Source organism: Tursiops truncatus, chromosome 1 (assembly GCF_011762595.2).
Source record: "Tursiops truncatus isolate mTurTru1 chromosome 1, mTurTru1.mat.Y, whole genome shotgun sequence".
Classification (NCBI taxonomy): domain Eukaryota; kingdom Metazoa; phylum Chordata; class Mammalia; order Artiodactyla; family Delphinidae; genus Tursiops; species Tursiops truncatus.
The window spans coordinates 59,126,277-59,134,783 of record NC_047034.1 but is presented as its reverse complement, the minus strand read 5'-3'; positions in this window follow the sequence as shown (position 1 = coordinate 59,134,783).

Here is an 8,507-nt window from a genome sequence, read left to right as displayed (position 1 = left end):
ATTCCAAGTCAGAATAAGATTACTGCCTTTAAGTAGATTACAGACATGTTTGAGATTTTATTTGCTAACTGACAAGTAGAAAAATAATTATAACGTAGTAAGTTTTGTGATAGAAGTATTAACGCACAGAGCAGGGGAAACAGTCCAGTCTGGAAGCTGAAGATATGTGTAAGATTAGAGTGCACTGGTGTATATGATGGTATTTGCTTGTTTTTTTTCCTCCTCAGTTGTCTTCCCTGAAGAGACGTCCCATTCTTAAGTTCAAGGATATTTCCTGGCTTAAATTAATCATATGTCTGACTTTGACTTAGAAATATGCTCATGAAACTTGGCAAGTAAAGACCGATTCCTGAAAACGACCACTCCTTAGAAAACATGCAGTGGACAGCAAAGGGGCCCAAGGGCAGAGGGCTAAGGAATTAAAACCCATCAATTTGCATAGGAAACAACTCGCTCAACCTAACCTTCAAAACTTTTATTACTATATTAGTCACTACAACTATTTTCTGATTGCTATGGTAATAGACTATTTAAAACAAGCCTTCATTAAGAATTGTTACAACGGACTTCCCTGGTGGTGCAGTGGTTAAGAATCCGCCTGCCAATGCAGAGGACACGGGTTCGAGCCCTGGTCCAGGAAGATCCCACATGCTGCAGAGCAACTAAGCCCGTGTGCCACAACTACTGAGCCTGTGCTCTAGAGCCTGTGAGCCACAACTACTGAGTCCACGTGCCACAGCTACGGAAGCCCATGTGCCTAGAGCCCATGCTCCACAACAAGAGAAGCCACAGCAATGAGAAGACCACGCACTGCAATGAAGAGCAGCCCCCACTCGCCACAACTAGAGAAAGCCCACGTGCAGCAACAAAGACCCAACACAGCCAAAAATAAATAAATTTATAAATAAAAAAAGAAAGAATTGTCACATCATTGTCTCAGTCAAAACTATCAACATTTTTCTTGTTATTGACATTTATGGAAACATTCATTTCCAAGAAGACAAGTAGACCTCTGAACTTTCTAAATGAGGACTCCAAGCTTTCTGGTCTGAATAGGAAGCAGTTTGGCAAGATTATCAACCACCATCACCAAGGAAATGAACTCTAAGCTAAGACTTAAAAGGTAAGTAGAAAGGAGTCAGGCAAAGATGAATATAGAGCGGGTAGAGCATCCAAGGAAAGAGAGCAACATACGTGAAAGTCCAGGATTGGTGAATAGTTGACAGTACATGGTCAAAGTCAAGAAGAGTTCAGAGAATCTGGGTAGTGAAAGATAAGACTAGATAAGGAAGCAGGGACCAGCTTGTAAACTCTGTGAAGTACCCTCAACATAATCCTAAATGCCATAAGCAGCAGCTGAAGAGTTTCAATCAGTTGTTCAACAAATATTGATTGAAAGCGTTTTATGTGCAGGCACCCTCCTAAGCACTGAGGATACAGCCATAAATAGGACAGATAAAGTCCCAGATCTCACGAAACTGACATTCTGAAGAGGGAGAGGAAGACAACAGATAAGTAAACATATAATTGAACAAGGTGATTTCAGTCAGTGATATCTATTGTGAAGAATATAAAACAAGGCTATGGACAATGAGAAGGTGAGGGAAGGAAAGCTACCTATCTTTGGATAGTTAGAATAGGTCTCTCTGAGAAGGTGACCACATTTGAACTGAGACCCGAAGGATATCAAGAAGCTATGTGCAAAGATGTGCGACAGACATTTAGAGTGAATAGTAAGTGCAAATGCCCTGAGGTGGGAGCAAACTTGGCCTGCTCAAGGAATAAAAAGAAGGTCAGTTTGCCTACAGTGTAGTGAGCTAGGAGGGAAAAAATTGGATGCAATTATTTGCTTAGAATTTCAAAAAGTGATCATTGATATTAACATGTTTCTGGTGGAAAAGTTTTGGTGTTTCATTGGTTGTGGTTAATATCTTTCAAAGTTGTTTCCTGTTCAGGATAAAAAGCTGGAAGTACCATTTGGAAAGTCCCAAGGTTCACCCGGGTCCTTAGGATTAACTGTTTCCAAAACTCTGTCAGTAACAAGAAAATCATTGATATTCTTGACTAGTTTAGACAATGGACAGATAATTCTCAAACAAGATTTGTTTTAAGAAGACATTTTCCATAGCAATCAGACAATAGTCCTCAGTGACTAATATGGTAAGACAAAGGGTGTTAGCTGTTTCCCCCAACCTCTTGGCTTGCTGTATCTTACTTTTCCACCCTTTGTTCCTGAAATTGTCAAATCCATAAACTTACCAAGGGTTGACTAGCCTCTGGGGAACTGCTGTACATTCAGCAAACTGACAATGGACAGATTTATACACCATGGATAACTAATAGGAAATAGCTTGAATGGAAAATAAGAGTTTTTCATTTGCAAATGGGTTCCTTTTCTAAGAGCAACTACTGGAGAAACTGTCATGCAAGCAAAATTAATCTTTGGAGTCCCCTTTCCCTTTTTTTGTGTGTGTCTTCTCTTTCTATAGGCGTCAGAAGTATTGTGGTCACTGAATCTCACCTTTACAGAAAAAAAAGTGATTTGATAAAATAATTTACATGAAAGTATTATTGTTCTAATGTAATTGTATTTTCAAAGGGATCCCAAGGAGAGAGACAATCTAAGTGTCCATCAATAGATGAATGGATAAAGAAAATGTGGTACACACGTGCACGCACGTGCACGCACACACGCGCGCACACACACACACACACTCACACTGGAATACTACACAGCCATGAAAAAGAAAGGAAATCCTGCCATTTGAGACAACATAGATAAACTATGAAGGAATTTTACTAAGTAAAGTCAGGCAGAGAGAGAAAAATACTGTATGATCTCACTTATATGTGGAATCTTAAAAAAAAATCTCGTAGAAAAAGAGATCAGATTTGTGGTTGCCAGAGGCAGGGGTGGTGGGGCGGGTGGGAGAATTGGATGAAGGTGGTCAAAAGTTACAAACTTCCAGTTTATACCTACCTGGAAGATAAAGATAAATAAGTACTGGGGATGTAATGTAGGACATGATGTTTATAGTTAACACTGCTCTATGGGATATTGAAAAGTTGCTAAGAGAGCAAATCCTAAAAGTTCTCACCACGAGGAAAAAAAATGCTTTTTTCTTTCTTTTTTTTCATATTTATATGAGATGATGGATGTTAACTAAACTGGTGGTAATCATTTCCAAAAGTATGTCAGTCAAGTCATTATGCTGTACACCTTAAACTTCTACTGTGCTGTACGTTAATTATATCTCAATGAAACTGAATGAAAAAATAAAATTTTTATAAAAAGAGAAAGAAGGAAGCCCAGGTAGTCATAATGGGGTAAGTAACCTTTGATAATGAAAGATTGCTTTATGAGGAATAGTTATAGCAGTGTTCTAGAGACACGATGCAAATGGTAGTTTTGGCTAAATTAAGGAGAGTCTTGAATGTAGACTAAGAGATTTGAACTTCACCCTTGAGATAATAAAGAGTTACTGAAAGTTTTTGAGTAAAGGAGTGATGTAATAAAATACTGACCCATTTCTCAGGCACTTAGGCCTTTCTCCAGAAGTCTGGTAGGGGGAGGCTGCCCTTGGAATAATCAGGGCTACCAAAGTAAGTTCTCAAAATTTCCCCCAGAAAGTCTTCTATGGTGACCCCAATTTTACCACTTCTTTATGAAGACATCCTGAGTACTCTTTTCCATACACTTGGTCCTTATGGTTCTGAGACAATGTAAATAAAGACAGAAACAGTTATGCTGACAGAGTATTACGAGATTATGGTGAACTCCTGGTGTGTTTTATGCCATAGGAGATAAATCAAGAATTAATTTCTTTCTTATGTTTTAGATTTTTAAAAAATGAATGCAAATGTATGGTCTAATATTTTCTTCCTTTCTCCTTACAAGGAGGGGTCTTATATACCCACTTTGGAGACCACAGTCTTTGAAAATGGGAACCTATTAAAGATTTTAATGAGGGGAGAGACGAGAAGATTTTAATCAGGTGTGCTATGAAAACTATTATCTGGTGGTACGGGTTGAATGGATTAGGATTGGTCAAATTAGCATTGGGTGAATGGGGAAAATCCTTGATTAGAGAAAAACAAAGGAAGCAATTAACTAAATAATGGCAGTGGCAGCTCTAGAAAGTTTGTTTTAGCCAAATATGGGTATGAAAATGAAACATGAATCAAGAACAGTGGTTTCAAAAAAGACTAATGTCACATGTTTATAGGCAACTTTAGTGTACAGCAGTACATTTGAAACTCAGAGCTCAGTGGGGATAAACAGAACAAATACCCAACATTTTACTGAAGAGGAGATATTAGAGAGATCTTGGTCATTTGCTGAAGGGCATGTTCACAGTTACTCAGGGCAAGGGTCAGGTCCAGGACTCAGGTCTGTCTGACTTCTATTCCAGTGGCCTTCCCACAACACCATGCTACCTGCTGCTTCCTTGGATGTGTGTCTTTGCTGTGTGCTCCTGGCTCTGAGATGTGCTTAGTGATTAAGAAACAACAGAAAGTCACAACACTCTGGTATGAAGATGCCCCCAAGAAATATTCAGGCCTGTAAGGTTTCTATTGCTTTCCCTGAGAATTTTATGGATGTTTGAATGAAATAAACACATCTTCACAGATTGATCATTATGTGTGGTAAGAAAAATCCAAGGGCTTATGCTCAGAGGTCTGTTACAGGCTTAACAGATAGGAAGGGCGACATTTTCCTTGAATCTTGGGTGTAGGTTTTTTTAAAAAAACCCACTCTCTAAAATATTTTTTTCTCAACACAATTTAAAACTAAAGTGCTAAACTGTATTAGCTTATTTTAAAAGAATGCCAATTTGTAATGTGCCCATAGAACATGTGATTTGGATTGGTAAAATGAAGTTTTGAAGAAATATAATTGATGGCAAATTTTAACAGGAAAAGCATTGAATTTAAAAGCTTTTACCTGGGGCTTCCCTGGTGGTGCAGTGGTTAAGAATCTGCTTGCCAGTGCAGGGAGCACCGGTTCGAGCCCTGGTTCAGGAAGATCCCACATGCCACGGAGCAACTAAGCCCGTGCGCCACAACTACTGAGCCTGTGATCTAGAGCCTGAGAGCCACAACTACTGAGTCCGTGTGCCACAACTACTGAAGCCTGCGTCCCTAGAGCCTGTGCTCCACAACAAAAGAAGCCACCACAATGAGAAGCCCGCACACCGTAACGAAGAGTAGCCCCTGCTCGCCGCAACGAGAGAAAGCCCGTGCGCAGCAATGAAGACCCGACGCAGCCAAAAATAAATTAATTAAAAACAAAACAAGAAGAAGCTTTTACCTGTTACCATGAGTCAGCTTCACATCTGACTGAGGTCATGTAGCGCCATGATTTGGAGCTTTGCTTCCTATGGTGCCAGCCATAGTCTAGCAGCAACAGCGCCTGAGCTTGTTAGAAATCCAGAATCTCCCCCCGCCCACCTCCCGCAGCACCTAGAAATGTGCTTGCCAGATAGTAGGTGCTCAGTAAATATTCAATGAGTCAAGGAATTAACATATTCTCAGCGTTCAGTGCTTTTTCATGGACCAGTCCTTCTGCCCTCCCAACCCCACTCCTCTAGCCATCTGATAAAAATTTACTTACATTTGAGTCTGAGATCAAGTGTTATCTCTTCTGAGAAGTCTTCCCTCACAGGCCCAAAGTAATTTCTCCTGTGTGTTAGCCCTGGCTCAAGGGTGACTGCCAGTATTGCTTTCTCCTCTTGCATGTTAATTGTTTGTTTGCATGTCTATGTAAGGAAACTAGTAACTTCCTCTAATGAAGTAAAACCCCTATCCTTTAGGATTGGCAATGGGGAAACTCTTAATTAAGAAGCGAGGTAGTACTCACCCCACATTCCCCTTATGAGATCTAGCTTACTCATCTTTAGCCTATGATCTTTTTTTGCGGTACACGGGCCTCTCACCGTTGTGGCCTCTCCCGTTGCGGAGCATGGGCTCCGGACGCGCAGGCTCAGTGGCCATGGCTCACGGGCCCAGCCGCTCCGCGGCATGTGGGATCTTCCCGGACCGGGGCACGAACCCTCATCCCCTGCATCGGCAGGCAGACTCTCAACCACTGCGCCACCAGGGAAACCCCAAGGTCCCCCTTTTCTTGCGTCCACTTGGAAGAGGCTATCTGTCCCTACAGGACTGTCTCAATTTTTGAAGGTAAGATTTAAAAAAAGAAAGGCAGAATTTCCTAGCTCTGTGACCAATCTTGCAACTTCTGCTTCTATCTGAAAATCTACTAAGTCACTATCAGATGATTGACACTAGGAAATATCCACCTATCCTCTTCCCCATCCACTTTCTCCCTTATACACCCCATTACAGGCATATGGTCTTAATCTAGAGCTTGAAAGGACAACCCTGTCAGAAACCCGCACAGTATGTGTGACATTCACACAAGAGGTTCCCTAGTTGTGTTACTATTTCTACTGCAGATTGGAAGCTCCCTAAAAACACAGAATGTATCATTTTATCTTTACATCCCGTTGTCAAGCTCAGTGTCTGACATATGATAGGAAGAGGGGCATTTTTCTTGATTCTTGGGTATAGGTTTTTTAAAAGACTGAACTTGGAAGTTAATACTGATTTATTGAGTGATTCTTTTTCGATTGTGACTTATTCCACAAAATTATAAGGTTAAGGATAGTGCTACCGAATTGGTATAAATGGCTAACCATACAATTATCATCCAAATCAGCAGACTTTTGAGAATGCTAGAATGTTAAACCAGATGGGACACTGGGACAACAGGTATGGACCTGGGACTGTCTCAGGTAAACTAGGACGTATGGTTATTCTAGGTTTGAAGCTCAGCAGTGTTGCCCCATAAACCAAATCTCCACCTGGGATGAAATGCTAGGGGTACAGCCAGGTCACTTGGGCTGCCATAAAATGCTTCTCCTTGTCCTCTTACCTTGGTCACATGACCCTGTTCCTTCAGTGTCTTCTCCGCTGTGAGTCACCAGCAGTTCCACTTCTAGTCACGTGTTTAAAGGTTCAACTCTTGTGCAAATTCCAGGAAATCTCTTGACTCCCTGATTGGTCTTTTTCCTTGGGCCCCAACATCTTACCTTTCCCCAGACTCTTTCTAGTGCTCTAAATTTTAATTGATATAATTCCATATATGTCTCTCTATCATTCTTCATTGCTCTCCTTTCCCTCTTACCTTCCCAGCTTTGTTTGTTTTGCTTTCATACATCTCTCTTCTTCTGAGGCTTGAATCCTATCAGTTATCTATGTTCTGTTTCCCATTAGTTAATATCTGACCCTTCATAAATTAAATTTGACAAAGTCTCTTGATTAACAAAGGAAATGCACAAGTCACAGTAAAGGGGGCACGCAGAAGTCAAATATAATTGGGGACTTGTTTATTCATCACACCATTTCTATAAAGATCCAGGAGAAAAGGGGGGTAACTGGAAGTGTGTTTGGTTACCAGAGAACCCAAGAGTAAACTTTTCTTAGAAGTATTACGTGTCTTTGAGAGAAATTATTAAAGATGGAAATAGTCTTTTCGACATACAATAAGTACTTGATGAATTCTTGTTGGCAAGAGAATGCATTTGGGCTTTAGCATAGTACAGAATTCCGTTTGATTTGTTAAGTATTGGACAAGATTAAACATGAATGGACTGGCACCTAGGAAGTGGCTCCTAGCAGGGGGCTCAATTCTTCCTCTTACTACAATACTCCTGAGAGGTAAAAACTTCCCATGCACGTTTATGTGTGACCAAACAGTGGGACCATACAAGATGTCTTTATTTTTTAATTGAAATATAACTGACATACAACATTATATTAGTTCCAGATGTAAAACATAATGACTCAATATATGTATATATTTTGAAATGATCACCACAATAAGTTTAGCTACTATCTGTCACCATACAAGGTTATAAAAATTTTTTCTTGGGATGAGAACTTATAAGATTTATTTTCTTAGCAACTTTCAAATTTGAAATGCAATATTATTGACTGTAGACACCATGCTGTATATTACCTCCCCATGACTTATTTATTTTATAACTGGAAGTTTGTACCTCTTAATCCCCTTCACCCACTTCACCCCAACCCCCTTCCCCTCTGGCAATTTTGTTCTCTGTATCTATGAGTTTTGTTTTGTTTATTTGTTTGTCTTTTTTAGATTAACAATGAACTATCAGAAAGAGAAATTAATAAAACAATCCCACTCACAATTGCATCAAAAAGAATAACATATCTAGGAATAAATTTAACTAAGATGCCTCTTTAGACCAATTATGGGTAGAGCAATTTACATTCAGCCTCTGACATCTGCTTTTGTCCTTTATTATTAAGGAATTGGATAAAATGTCAATATGATAGTAATAGATGTTAGGAAACTAAAATTATCAGAGACATAAAAATATCTAATGATTTTGACTCTAAAGTTATTTCTCTTTATGCTGAATTATAGGATTATAGGAGACAGGACAGAAGAATTTCTGAAGTGTTTTGGGAAGAGAATT